The sequence below is a fragment of the Oryctolagus cuniculus genome, assembly GCF_964237555.1.
Source record: "Oryctolagus cuniculus chromosome 16 unlocalized genomic scaffold, mOryCun1.1 SUPER_16_unloc_1, whole genome shotgun sequence".
NCBI classification, from domain to species: Eukaryota; Metazoa; Chordata; class Mammalia; order Lagomorpha; family Leporidae; genus Oryctolagus; species Oryctolagus cuniculus.
The window spans coordinates 948,220-962,007 of NW_027208201.1; positions in this window are offsets into that span (position 1 = coordinate 948,220).

Genomic DNA, 13,788 nt, shown 5'->3' on the forward strand with positions numbered 1-13,788 from the left:
CCTTGCAGCGCCAGCACACCGGGTTCTAGTCTCAGTCGGGGCGACGGATTCTGTCCCCGTTGCCCCTCTTCCAGGCCAGCTGTCTGCTGTGGCCAGGAAGTGCAGTGGAGGATGGCCCAAGTCCTTGGACTCTGCACCCCACGGGCGACCAGGATAAGCACCTGGTTCCTGCCTGCGGATAAGTGTGATGCGCCTGCCGCAGTTTGCCAGCCACGGCAGCCATTGGAGGGTGAACTAATGGTAAAGGAAGAGCTTTCTCTCTGTCTGTCTCTCACTGTCTACTCTGCCTGTCAAAAAAAAAAGAAAGAAAGTGAAGAGGCAACCAAAAGAATGGGAAAAAATATTTGCAAGCTATGCAACAGATAAAGGGTTAATAACCAGAATCTACAAAGAGATCAAGAAACTCCACAACATCAAAACAAACAACCCATTTAAGAGATGGGTCAAGGACCTCAATAGTCATATTTCAAAGGAGGAAATCCAAATGGCCAGCAGACACATGAACAAATGTTCAAGATCACTAGCAATCAGGGAAATGCAAATCAAAACCACAATGAGGTTTCACCTCATCCCGGTTAGAATGGCTCACATACAGAAATCTACCAACAACAGATGCTGGAGAGGATGTGGGGAAAAAGGGACACTAACCCACTGTTGGTGGGAATGCAAACTGGTCAAGCCACTATGGAAGTCAGTCTGGAAATTCTTCAGAAACCTGAATATAACCCTACCATTCAACCCAGCCATACCACTCCTTGGAATTAACCCAAAGGAAATGAAATTGGCAAACAAACAAGCTGTCTGCACATTAATGTTTATTGCAGCTCAATGCACAATAGCTAAGACCTAGAACCAACTCAAATGCCCATCAAGAGTGGAGTGGATAAAGAAATTATGGGACATGTACTCTACAGAATACTACACAGCAGTAAAAAAAATGAAATCCGGTCATTTGCAACAAAATGGAGGAATCTGAAAAACATTAAGCTGATGAATTAAGCCAGTCCCAAAGGGACAAATATCATATGTTCTCCCTGATCAGTGACAACTAACTAAGCACCAAAGGTGAAACATGTTGACGTGAAATGGACACTATGAGAAACAGTGACTTGATCAGCTCTTGTCCTGACTGTTGATGTACAATATAATACTTTATCCCTTTTAGTATTTTTTGTTCTAATAGTATAGGCTTAACTCTGTAATTAACATAAAATTATTCTTAGGTGTTTAAATTTAAATGAAAAGCGATCCCTGTTCAATATAAGAGTGGGAATAGGAGAGGGAGAAGATGTACAATTTGGGACATGCTCAATCAGACTTGCCCCAAGTGGTAGAGTTAGAAACGTGCCAGGGGATTCCAATACAATCCCATCAAGATTGCATGTACCAGTGCCATCTCACTAGTCCAAGTGATCAATTTCAGTTCACAGTTGATCACACTGATAGGTCTAAGAGTCAAAGGGATCATACAAACAAGACTAGTGTCTGCTAATACTAACTGATAGAATCAAAAAAGGAGAGAATGATCCAACATGGGAAGCGGGATACACAGCAGACTTATAGAATGGCAGATGTCCTAAATAGCACTCTGGCCTCAGAATCAGCCCTTAAGCCATTCGGATCTGGCTGAAGAGCCCATGAGAGTAATTTAGGCATGGAAAGCCAAGACACTCTGGGAAAAAAAGAAGATGACCTAAATGAAAGATCTCTACGAGTGTGATCCCAGTGGAAAGAATGGGGCCATCGAAGGAGGAGGTACCTTTCTCTGATGGGAGGAGAGAACTTCCACTTTGCCTATGACCCTGTTAGAATAAGATCGAAGTCGGTGAATTCAAAAGGTTTCCATAGCCTTGGCAACTCATGACTAGAGCCTAGGGAAATTACTGATGCCATAAACAAGAGTGTCAAATTGTTAAGTCAACAACAGGAGTCGCTGTGTACTTACTTCTCATGTGGGATCTGCCCTTAATGTGTTGTCCAATGTGAAGTAATGTTATAACTGGTACTGAAACAGTATTTTACACTTTGTGTTTCTGTGTGGGTGCAAACTTATGAAATCTTTACTTAATACATACTGAATCAATCTTCTGTATATAAAGATAATTGAAAATGAATCTTGATGTGAATGGAATAGGAGAGGGAGTGGGAGATGGGAGGGGTGCGAGTGGGAGGGAAATTGGGGGGGGAGCCATTGTAATCCATAAACTGCACTTTGGAAGTTTATATTTACTAAATAAAAGTTAAAAAAAAAGAAGTGGACAGAGAAAACCCACATTCATTTGGATGACATTCTCAAGTGCACAAAGAGATGAAAAATGGAGATTTTCTTAGTCCAAAGGTATAATCTAATGAGAAAGTACTCAGATATTTTAGTGGCCATATTTTCATTGTTCTAAGTAGAGAGGAGGAAATGGAAAAGGAGGAAGGGAGCTTCCTGGACATCTGTGTCAGAAGAATTATGATCTACAAGCTCTCAAACTGTGGGAGATTATTAGGAAAATAAATATTCTAGTCTTCCACCACTTTCAAGCCTGGTTGATAACTTTCAAGGTCGAGATTATACATTATGGCTGTTGTCTTATGTTGCATGCCATTTTCTCTCCCCTTGTAGCTGACCTTTGGGCATTTTGAGTCTGTCCTCTGTGACCATTCAGTTTTCATTCTCTCATTCAGATGACATTGAAGAACACACCTCTGACACTTGCATGGTCTCCTAGATGCTTCATTTCAGCCCAGCTGATCACCTGAGAGATACTCGATTTATTTCAGATTTCAAAGTTAGAGATATACAAGAATGACATCTGTGTAGCCTTTGTGGGATTGATCCAAGTGACCAAGAAGACAAATTATGCAACAGCCTGGCCATGTCATATACGGATCAGGACATCATCATCAAATGTGGTTAATATTTGCTTTGAAAGCAAATGTCTGATAGTCGTGAGCTTTCAAACATGAGAACACTTAATGGCATGGAAAATCTGGGTCCCCATCTCCCAGTGGGATTTTGCCAACAGTGAAACACATTTCCTGCTCCACTCATTCCATTTCCTGCCCATGCCATTCCATTTCCTGTTCCACTCATTTGCTTGTTTTGAAACTTTATAGAAAGCTAACCCCTCCACATATCCAGAATACATTTACCTCACTAGATTCTGGTTGACGTTTCTCCTTGCTCAGTTTCTGGGGGTATCCTGCAACACCTTAATTTTTTTTTTACTTTTTTTCACTTTCTGTTATTTATCATTTTGTTTAAGGCGTACAGACTTCATGTAAAAACTATTATTGGACTGGTGTTGTGGCTTAACAGGTAAAGCCTCTGGCTCTAGTGCCAGCCTCCCATATGGACACTGGTTCCAGTTCTGGCTGTTCCATTTGCAATCCAGGTCTGCTATTGTCTTGGTAAGCAGAAGAAGATGGCCCAAAAACTTGGGATCCTGCACCTCATTGGAGAACTGGAAGAAGCTCCTGGCTCCTGCATTTGATTGGCTCAACTCTGGCCATTGTGGCCATTTGCAGAGTGATCCAGGGGATGGAAGACACACACACTCTCTCTCTCTCTCTCTCTCTCTCTCTCTGTTACTGGCTCTATCAAGTGTAATCTTTAAAAACAAAAACTATTGTAGCAAATGAAGCAGATTGAGGTGCTATCTCTGTGTGGCTTTGAATACTATTCCAAGTTCATTGATGATTAGCACCCTTGGTAAGGCCTTTTCATCATCTATTTCTATAGGAATGTCTGTTTAATTCCTCAACACATTCTTGATGATATTTTTATTGTTCCTTCTGCTTTTTAAAATGTAAGTTGTAAAATGTTTCTGGAAGGATATGTAGCCATATTTTCCCATTTTTATCAGGTGTTCAATTCTTGAGAGCTCTCCTACCAGTTATGCATGCAGTAGCTCAGGGCACTGTAGTCTGATCTCCCCTTCCTTCCTAAGCTGATGCTTTCTCAGGCTCTTGGCTGCTGGGATTGTGTGTTGTGTCCTCGATCATAATGCACATCTGCACCTTCCACACTGATTCACAGCATTCTTCTTCCTTCCATAGAATTTCCACTGCAATTTTCACTCTAACTCTCCTCTGAGAATGTATTCCTTCCAGTTTTACTTTTACTCTCTACACCTAGCCTAGAACTTTAAGCCCTTTCCTATTCAACCATCTTGGACTTTTCCCAGTAATCAGCAATATTAGTCCTAGGTTAGATGGATAATGGTAGAAACAGATTCTTGGTAGATTACCAGATGTAGCAAAACTAGCAAAGTTCATATTCTGTTATATTCAGACAAGCTACATAAGATTCTGTATGGCTGGAAGATGGATGATGTGGAGCTTCTTGTTTGGGACAAAATACAGAAAGGATAATAAAAATGCACTATTGTAGACTTTACATACCAGCGTATTTAATTTGGAGCTGCTGCAAATTGATATGGTCAGTGCTGACATGCTAGATCACCTCTGTGTTGTGGATTTCCTTAGCTTTTTTCTGCTTGCTATGACAATAATCCTACAACATGCTTATACTTATTTCTACATTTGATTTAAAGTGTGTTGAGCCTGAGAAGAAATCCAGGACAGAGTCCATTGGAGGCAATATTCTCGATGAAGACTGAGTGTAAGTTTCGTGTGTGTTCCCTGTACACACAGAGAACTTTGTACCTACCAACTCAAATATCCACATTTTTATTTTTCAAAATTGCTTTACAGTAAGCCAGATGTTATTGAAATTTAATAGAAATTATAAAAAGTTTCAAATAGAAAAATATCTACTTCTAAGGGTGTTTTGGTAAAATTCAATTAAGACAGAAATGTATAATCTCAGATTCTATGTACTTTAATGCAAATATAAGATATATTTCCATATAATAAGATTGAAGTTCTATATTTGGGGAATTCACAACAATCTATAAAAAATCCATCAAATTCAGCGTTAAGAATGTAGAAGATAAAAGTGGTAAACATGAGAGAAACACTTAAGCAAAAAAAAGTGATGAATCTGTGTGGGTGCTATTTTTTTAACTTTTAACAAATACAAATTTCCAAAATACAACTTTGGATTATGTTGGCTCCCCCCCCCCATAACCAGCCTCCAACACACAACCATCCCATCTTCCACTCCCTCTCCCATCCCATTCACATCCAGATTCATTTTCAATTATCTTTATATACAGAAGATCAATTTAGTATATACTAAGTAAAGTTTTGAACACTTTGCACCCACCCAGAAACACAAAGTATAAAGTACTGTTTGAGTACCAGTTATACCGTGAATTCACATAGTACAACATATTAAGGACAGAGATCCTGCTTGGGGAGTAAGCGCACAGTCACTCATTGTTGATTTCATAATTGACACTCTTAATTATGATGTCAGTAATCACCTGAGGCCCTTGTCATGAGCTGCCAAGGCTTTGGAAGCCTCACGATTTCACAAACTCCTATCTTATTTAGACAAGGCCATAGTCAAAGTAGAAGTTCTCTCCTCCCTTCAGAGATAGATACCTCCTTCTTTGATGGCCCATTCTTTCCACTGGGATCTCATTCACAGAGATCTTTCATTTAGGTCTTTTTTTTTTTTTTTGCCAAAGTGTCTTGGCTTTCCATGCCTGAAATACTCTCATGGGATTTTTAGCCAGATCTGAATGCCTTAAGGCTGATTCTGAGGCTAGAGTGTTGTTTAGGAAACTGCCATTCTATGAGTCTGCTGTGTATCCCACTTCCCATGTTGGATGGTTCTCTCCTTTTTAATTCTATCAGTTAATAAATAGTCTTGTTTATGTGATCGCTTTGACTCTTAGTCCTATCATTATGATAAATTATAAAGTGAAACTGATCACTTGGATTAGTGAGATGGCATTGTTAAATGCCACCTTGATGGGATTGAATTGGAATCCACTGGCATGTTTTGAACACTACCATTAGGGGTGAGTCTGAGTGAGTATATGCAGAACTGTATATCTCTACCCTCTCATATTATCACTCTTATTCCCTCTTTTCAGTCAAATTTAAACACCTAAAAATAATTGTGTGTTAATTAAGGAGTTCATACAATGGTATTAAGTGGAACAAAAAAAATACTACAAGGAATAAAGTAGTGAGTTGTTCCTCAACAATCAGGACAAGGGATGATAACGTCACTGTTTCTCATAGTGTCCATTTCACTCCAAAAGTTTTCCTTTCAGTTGCTCAGCTAGATGTCACCAATCAGGGAGAACATTTATTTGTCCCTTTGGGACTGGCTTAATTAACTCAGCATGATGTTTTCTGGATTCCTTTCCATTTTGTTGCAAATGACCAGATTTCATTATTTTTACTCCTGTATAATATTCTACAGAGTACATGTCCCATAATTTCTTTATCCAGTTTACTGTTGATGGGCAATTAGTTTGATTCCAGGTCTTCCTATTGTGAATTAAGCTGCAATAAACATTCAGGTGCAGACAGCTCTTTTATTTGCCAATTTAATTTCCTTTGGATAAATTCCAAGGAGTGGGATGGCTGGGTTGTATGGTAGGGTTATATTCAGGTTTTTGAGGAATCTCCAGACTGACTTCCATAGTAGCTTTCCCAGTTTGCATTTACACCAACAGTGGATTAATGTCCATTTTTCCCCACATCCTCACCAGCATCTATTGTTGGTAGATTTCTGTATATGAGGCATTCTAACTGGGGTGAGGTGAAAGCTCTTTGTGGTTTTGATTTGCATTTCCCTGATGGCTAATGATCCTGAACATTTTTCCATGTGTCTGTTGGCCATTTGGATTTCCTCTTTTGAAATATGTCTATTGAGGTCCTTGGCCCACCTCTTAAGTGGGTTGTTTGTTTTGTTTTTGTGGAGTTTCTTGATCTGTTTTGTAGATTCTGGTTATCAACCCTTTATCAGTTGCATAGTTTGCAAATATTTGTCCCTTTCTTTCGGTTGCCTTTTCACTTTCCTGACTGTTTCTTTTACAGTACAGGAACTTCTCATTTGATGTAATCTCTATTGTTAATTTTGGCTTTGACTCCTGTGCCTCCAGGGTCTTTTCCAAGAAGTCTTTGCCTGTGCCTATATCTTGTAGGGTTTCCCCAATGTTCTCTAATAATAGATTTAGATATTTAATCCATGTTGAGTGGATGTTTGTGTAAGGTGTAAGGTATGGCTCTCCCTTCATGCTTCTGCATGAGGAAATCCTGTTTTCCCATCAACATTTGTTGAATAGACTGTCCTTAGTGCAGGGATTGGTTTTGGATCCTTGATCAAATATAAGTTGGCTGTAGATGTTTGGATTGATTTCTTGTGTTTAATTCTGTTCCATTGGTCTATCCGTTTCTGTACCAGCACCATGCTCTTTTGATAACAACTGCCCTATAATATATCCTGAAATCTGGTATTGTGATGCCTCTAGCTTTGCTTTTGTTGTACAAGACTGCTTTAGCTATTCGAGTTCTCCTGTGCCTCCATATGTATTTCAGAATCATTTTTTTCCAGATCTCAGAAGAATGTCTTTTGGTATTTGATTGGTATCACATTGAATCTATAAATTGCTTTTGGGGGAATGGACATATTTATGATATTGATTCTTAAAATCCATGAGAATGGAAAAAATTTCCATTTTTGGTATCCTCTTCTATTTCTTTCTTTAAGATTATGCAATTCTCATCACAGAGGTCTTTGATGTCCTTGGTTTACTTTATTTCAAGGTATTTGATTGTTTTTGTGGCTATTGTGAATGGGATTGATCCTAGAAGTTCCTTCTCATCTGTGGCATTGCCTGTGTATACAAAGGCTGTTGATTTTTGTGGATTGATTATATCCTGCTACTTTGCCAAACTCTTCTATGAATTCCAATAGTCTCTTAGTAGAGTTCTTTGGATCCCCCAAATAAAGAATCATAGCATCTGCAAAGAGAGGTAGTTTGAGTTCTTCATTCCCAATTTGTATCCCTTTAATTTCTTTTTTCTTGCCTAGTGGCTCTGGCTAAACTTTCAGAACTATATTGAATAGCAGTGGTGAGAGTGGGCATCCCTGTCTGGTACCAGATCTCAGTGGAAATGCTTCCAACTTTTCCCCATTCGATAGGATGCTAGTAGTGGGTTTTTCATAAATCGCTTTGATTGTGTTGAGGAATGTTCCTTCTATACCCAATTTGCTTAGCTTTCTTCATGAAAGGGTGTTGTATTTTATCAAATGCTTTCTCGGCATCTATTGAGATAATCATATGGTTTTTCTTCTGCAGTTTGTTAATGTGGTGTATCACTTGATTGTTTTGCACACATTGAACCATCCCTGCACACCAGGGATAAATCCCAGTTGGTCTGGGTGGATGACCTTTCTGATCTGTTGTTGCATTCTATTGGCCAGAATTTTATGGTGGATTTTTGTGTCTATGTTCATCAAGGAAATCAGTCTGTAATTCTCTTTCTCTGCTGCATATTTTTTAGGTTTAAGAATTAATGTGATGCTGGATTCATAGAAATGATTAGGAGGATTCCTCCCTTTATTGTTTTGAATAGTTTGGGAAGATTTGAAATTAGTTCTTTAAATGTCTGGTAGAATTCAACAGTGAATCCATCTGGTCCTAGGTTTTCCTTTCTTGGGAGGGACTTTACTATTAATTCAACTTATGACTTGGTTATGGGTCTCTTTAGGTTTTCTGTGTCTTCATGGTTCAATTTAGGTAGGTTGTATGTGTCCAGGAATCTATCCATTTCTTATAGATTTCCCAGGTTGCTGGCATACAACTCTTTGTAGATTTTCTGATGACTTTTTTTTATTTCTGTGGAGTCTGTTGTTATATTCCATTTTTCATCTCTGATTGTATTGCTTTGGCTCTTCTCTCTCCTTTTTTTGCTTAGTTGAGCCAATGGTGTGTCAATTTTTTTTTTTCAAAAAACCAGCTGTTCATTTAGCTGATCTTTTCTAATTATTTTATTCAATTCTATTGATTTCTCTCTACTTTAAATTATTTCTCTTTTCCTATTAGTTTTGGGTTTGGTTTGCTGTAGTTTTTCTAGTCCTTGATTTGCATTGCTAGCTCTTTTATTTGGTGCCTTTCCAATTTCTTGATGTAGGTACCTATTGCTATAAACTTTCCTCTTAAAACTGCTTTAGCTGTATCCTATAAGTTTTGATATGTTGTGTTTGCTTCCAGAAAGTTTTTGATTTCTCTTTTGATTTCTTCTATGACCCATGTTCATTCATGAGCATTTTGTTTAGTCTCCATGTGTTTGCATATGTTCTAGTAATTCCTGAGTTGTGAATTTCCAGTTTAATTCCATTGTGCTCTGATAAGGTGATTGTTATGATTTTGATTCTTTTGAATTTGATGAGACTTGCTTTATGGCTTAGTATGTGGTCAATCCTAGAAAAAGTTCCATGCACTGCCAAAGAATGTGTATTCTTCAAGTGTAGGATGACAAGTTATGTAGATATCTATTGGATCCATTTGGTGTAAAGTGTCGATTAAATCTGCTGTTTTCTTGTTGATTTTCTGTCTGGTTGATCTGTCAATTGCTGAAAGTGGAGTATTGAAGTCTGCCAATACTATTGTATTGGAGTTTAAGTCTCCCTTTAAGTCCCTTAGTATATCTTTGAAATAGCCAGTGCCCTGTAATTAGGTGCACATACATTTATAATAGTTACATCTTCCTGTTGAATTGATCCCCTAATCATTATATAGTGCCCTTCTTTGTCTCGTTTAACAGTTTTTCTGTTAAGGTCTATTTTGTCTGATATTAAGATGGCTACATGTGCTATTTTTGGTTTCTGTTGGAATGGAATATCTTTTTCCAAACTTTCACTTTCAGTCTGCATGCTCCTTTGTTGGAAAGATGTGTTTCTTCTAAGCAGAAAATAGATAGGTTTTGTTTTTAAATTAATTCATCCAGTCTGTGTCTTTTAACTGGAGAGTTGAGGCCATTTTCATACAGTATGATTATTGTTAAATAGTGACTTTGCCTTGCCATTAGCTAAGATACTTCTAATATATACTTTGAACTTCCCGTGATATTTTATTAGAGTTTTTGTTCCTTTTTCTTCTTTCATACTGATGACCATGTTTCTGTGTGTAACATATTCTTAAGCATCTTTTGCAGGCTTGTTGAGTGGTGAGAAATTCTTTCCATTTCTGTTTGCTATGAAAGGTCTGTATTTCACCTTCAATCACAAATGAGAGCTTTGCAGGATATAATATTCTGGGATGGCAGTTTTTTTCACTTAGTACTTGGACTATATCTCACCATTGCCTCCTAGCCTGTAGGGTTTCTGATGAGAAGTCTGCTGTGAGTCTAATCGGAGATCCTCTAACAGTAATCTGGTGTTTCTCTCATGTTCATTTTAGAATCTTTTCTCTATGTTTTACTGTGGTGAGTTTTATTACAATGTGTCATGGTGAGTATCTCTTTTGGTCATGTTTATTGGGGATTTTATGAGCTTCCTGTACTTGGATGTCTCTGTCCTTCTCCAAACCCAGGAAATTTTCTGCTAGTATATCACTAAAAAGGCCTTCTAATTCTTTCTATCCATGCCTTCAGGAACTCCAAGAACTCGAATGTTTGTTTTTTTTTAGTAGTATCCTGTATATTCCTAACAATTTTTTTTTATATTTCTAATTTCTCTTCTTGTGTTTGGTTTGAATGTATACATTCCTCTGCTCTGTCTTCTAAGTCCAATATTCCCTCTTCAACCTTACTTATTCTATTTTTAAGGCTCTCAACTGTGTTCTTTATTTGTCCTATTGAATTCGTCATTTAATTTTTATTTTTCTTCATTTTCTCAATTTCATGTTCTATTGAATTCTTCATTTCTTTTTATTTATTCCTTAACATTTTGTTTTCATGAGAGAGATTTTCTTTCATGTACTACATGGATTTCAGTATATCGTGTGTTAGCATTTGATTACTTCTATGTACTCTTATCTTAAATTTTTTGAAATCCATATCTTGTATTTCTTCTCTCTCATCATCTTCATAATCTTGTACTTAAGTGTCATGTTCTTTTGGAGAATCATGTTGTATTCTTTTTTCTTGTTTTTGGATCATTGATTTTGTTCAGCATTTGTGGAGACATTCATTGGCTTCTTCTTTTGTTATTTTCACTGTGGTGGCTTTTCTCATTGTACTATGACTCTGGAGAGAAGTGGACTGTATATCTTCACTGAATCTCTAGAGGCTTGTGGTGAGTGTGGCCAGAGAGCTTTGTTCAGTTCTTCATGGTTATGGTGTGCCTAAGATGATACACTCAGATGTGGCATGGTTAATCTTTTTTTTTATAATCAGAAGGGAAGTAATTCTCCTCAGCTGAGTTGTTATCCTTGATGGTGACCAGTGCCTGAGCACTATCCCCAGTTGGTATAATATTCTTCTGCTCTGTCCTAATGACCATATAAATGATCTGTTCAGTCCTCAGTGTAAGTTCAGATTCCTCTGCAATGTCTCTCACCAGGTAGCCAGGGCCACCCAAGCTTGTGGTGCCTCCCACAGAGACTGCTCCAAGTCTCAGCCGCAGCATAAGTTCTCCCACGTAATCACAGGTTTTTTGTTTGTTTGTTTGTTTGTTTTTGCAGTCTTTGTTTAGAAGCTCCACACATTCAGTAGGCCTTAGTCTCCTGTTATTACTCCCCACTGGAGGCGTGTTTTTGCTCAGCTGATTTCCAGGCACAGACACGAGCTGGTGCAGCCATTATGTATGTCCAAAATGGTTCCCATTCTATTGGCTCATATGCCTTTGTAATGTTATTGGAGAGAGATACATGTCTGTGCCCTTTTATTTTTTCTCTCCTCTCGTAAGGCTGGTGTTCTTTTTCTCACAGGGCTTCAGGCTTTGTTCCCTCTAGTCTCTTCCTACCACATTTCTGCCAGTGTCTCAGCTACTGTGGACTCATCTCACCTCACTTTGCAGTGCTAGTGTGGAGGCTCTCGCCTGCTGGTGTCCTGAGCTGTGGACACACATGCCCTCCACATAGGTCTACCATGTCTCTCTAATTTCAGCAGAGCTTCCTCTGCTGTTTTCCCCCTAATTCTTCCCTGAGACTACATTATCTCCACTTTTACTAAACTATCTTCTCCTGGACTAGATAAGTAAGTTCCCTCCCTATTCTGCCAGCTTGGAACCGCTGATGGTCAAAATTACTCAGTTTTCACCTCTGATGGATTTTGTCTTTGAACTATGCATCTGTGTTTTAGTTGAGTGTCTGTTCCTTCAGTCAATACCTAGTGGCATATTTTGAGTGGTGTCACAGAGCTCTGTCAGTGCACAACGTGTGGCAAGAGCTCAGTGGAGTGCAGTAGATCTCCTCTTTTCAACAGGAAGGAGGGTTTGATCATGCTGCACCTTGGCACTTTGAGCCCTGAGCCTCTGGTAGGTAGAGAGTCTGGGAACACCTCACAGTCCCACCTGAGTACCCAATACCTCTCAGTCCTCCCAGCTAGACTGAAAATCAATGGGAAATGTAGATTTTTCCCTCTACTAAAATCCCTGGATCACACGTATGCACAAGAGACAATACAGTCATTACTCATTTGAAAATGGCAACTTTCCCTGCGTGTTGCTTGGCACACACAAGAGTCACCACAGCTGCTACTGATTTCAGAATAGTGGCTTTTCCCCATCCATTGCCACATAAGTGTACCCAAGGTTATACAGCCACTACTTCTGTCAATATGGTGCCCTCTCCCAGCTGGTTGCCAGGTGCCATTGTTGATGGATAGGGAGAGATAAATGTGCCCATTTTTGCTCTGTTAAGGGGGGGTACACTGTCATTGTTTGAACTCCAAGCCACATTCACACCAAGATGTCACTCCAGCTGTATCACCTATGGCATGGGTACCCACAGTCTGCTCTGCCTTGCTCTCTAAAGCTATTGCTTCCTCCAGCTCTTATCTGCAGGGGTCATATCCTTGATGCATCTGCACCTTCCATGTGGATCCATGGCATCCCTCTTCCTGCTGTAGAATTTCCCCTGCATGTTTCTCTCCAACTCTTCTTGTGTGAATGCCCTTTCCTCCACTTTTTTGCTACTGTTTCTTCCTAGCACAAAGCGGTATGTCCTTTCTCTATTCCACCATCATAAGAATCTCAAATATTTAAATATTTTTTTAGAAAACCACAGTGGGAGATCATGCAGTTCCACTTGGAAAGATTATTATCAAAACATAATAAGAATGGGAATAGTAGAGGTCGGAGGAAGAAGGGTGGGAGTACAGGGGGGAAGAATCACTATGTTTCTAAATTTGTGTATATGAAATGCATGAAGTGTGTATACCTTTATCTTATTGGCCACCAGAGCTGCCTGGCACATCTTGGATAGAGGATGTCTCCTTGTTGGCACCTGACAGCTTGGCTTTGGTGGCCAGGACACAGGTGATCCAGCCCCTGAGGTGAGGTCCTCCTTCATGCCACAAACCTTGTCCCTGAGGAACTCCATCAGCAAGATCATGTTGGAAACAGGCAGCAAAATAGTGAGGGATGAGTGGAAGTGTGTCTCAGAGATCACCTCTACTTGCTGCTCCATTGTGGAGTCACTGTCTCTGGAGGGACAGTCCATCCCAGAGAGCAGAGTCCTTGAGGGAACCCCAAAGCCCAGTGTTGAGCAAGAGCCTGGGAGGCTGTCAGAGAAGATGTTGCACCTAGAGACAATGCTCAGGAAGCTACAGGAGAACTTACAGAAGAAGGCTGGCAGGGCTGCCCTGGAGGAGGAGGTGCAGAGACAGAGGCACAACGATCAGAGGCTGCAGGCTTAATCAGAGAGTGCAGACATCCTCCTGCTCCTGGACAGCAAGCAGCCAGGTTTCCCCATGACCAACCTGGCC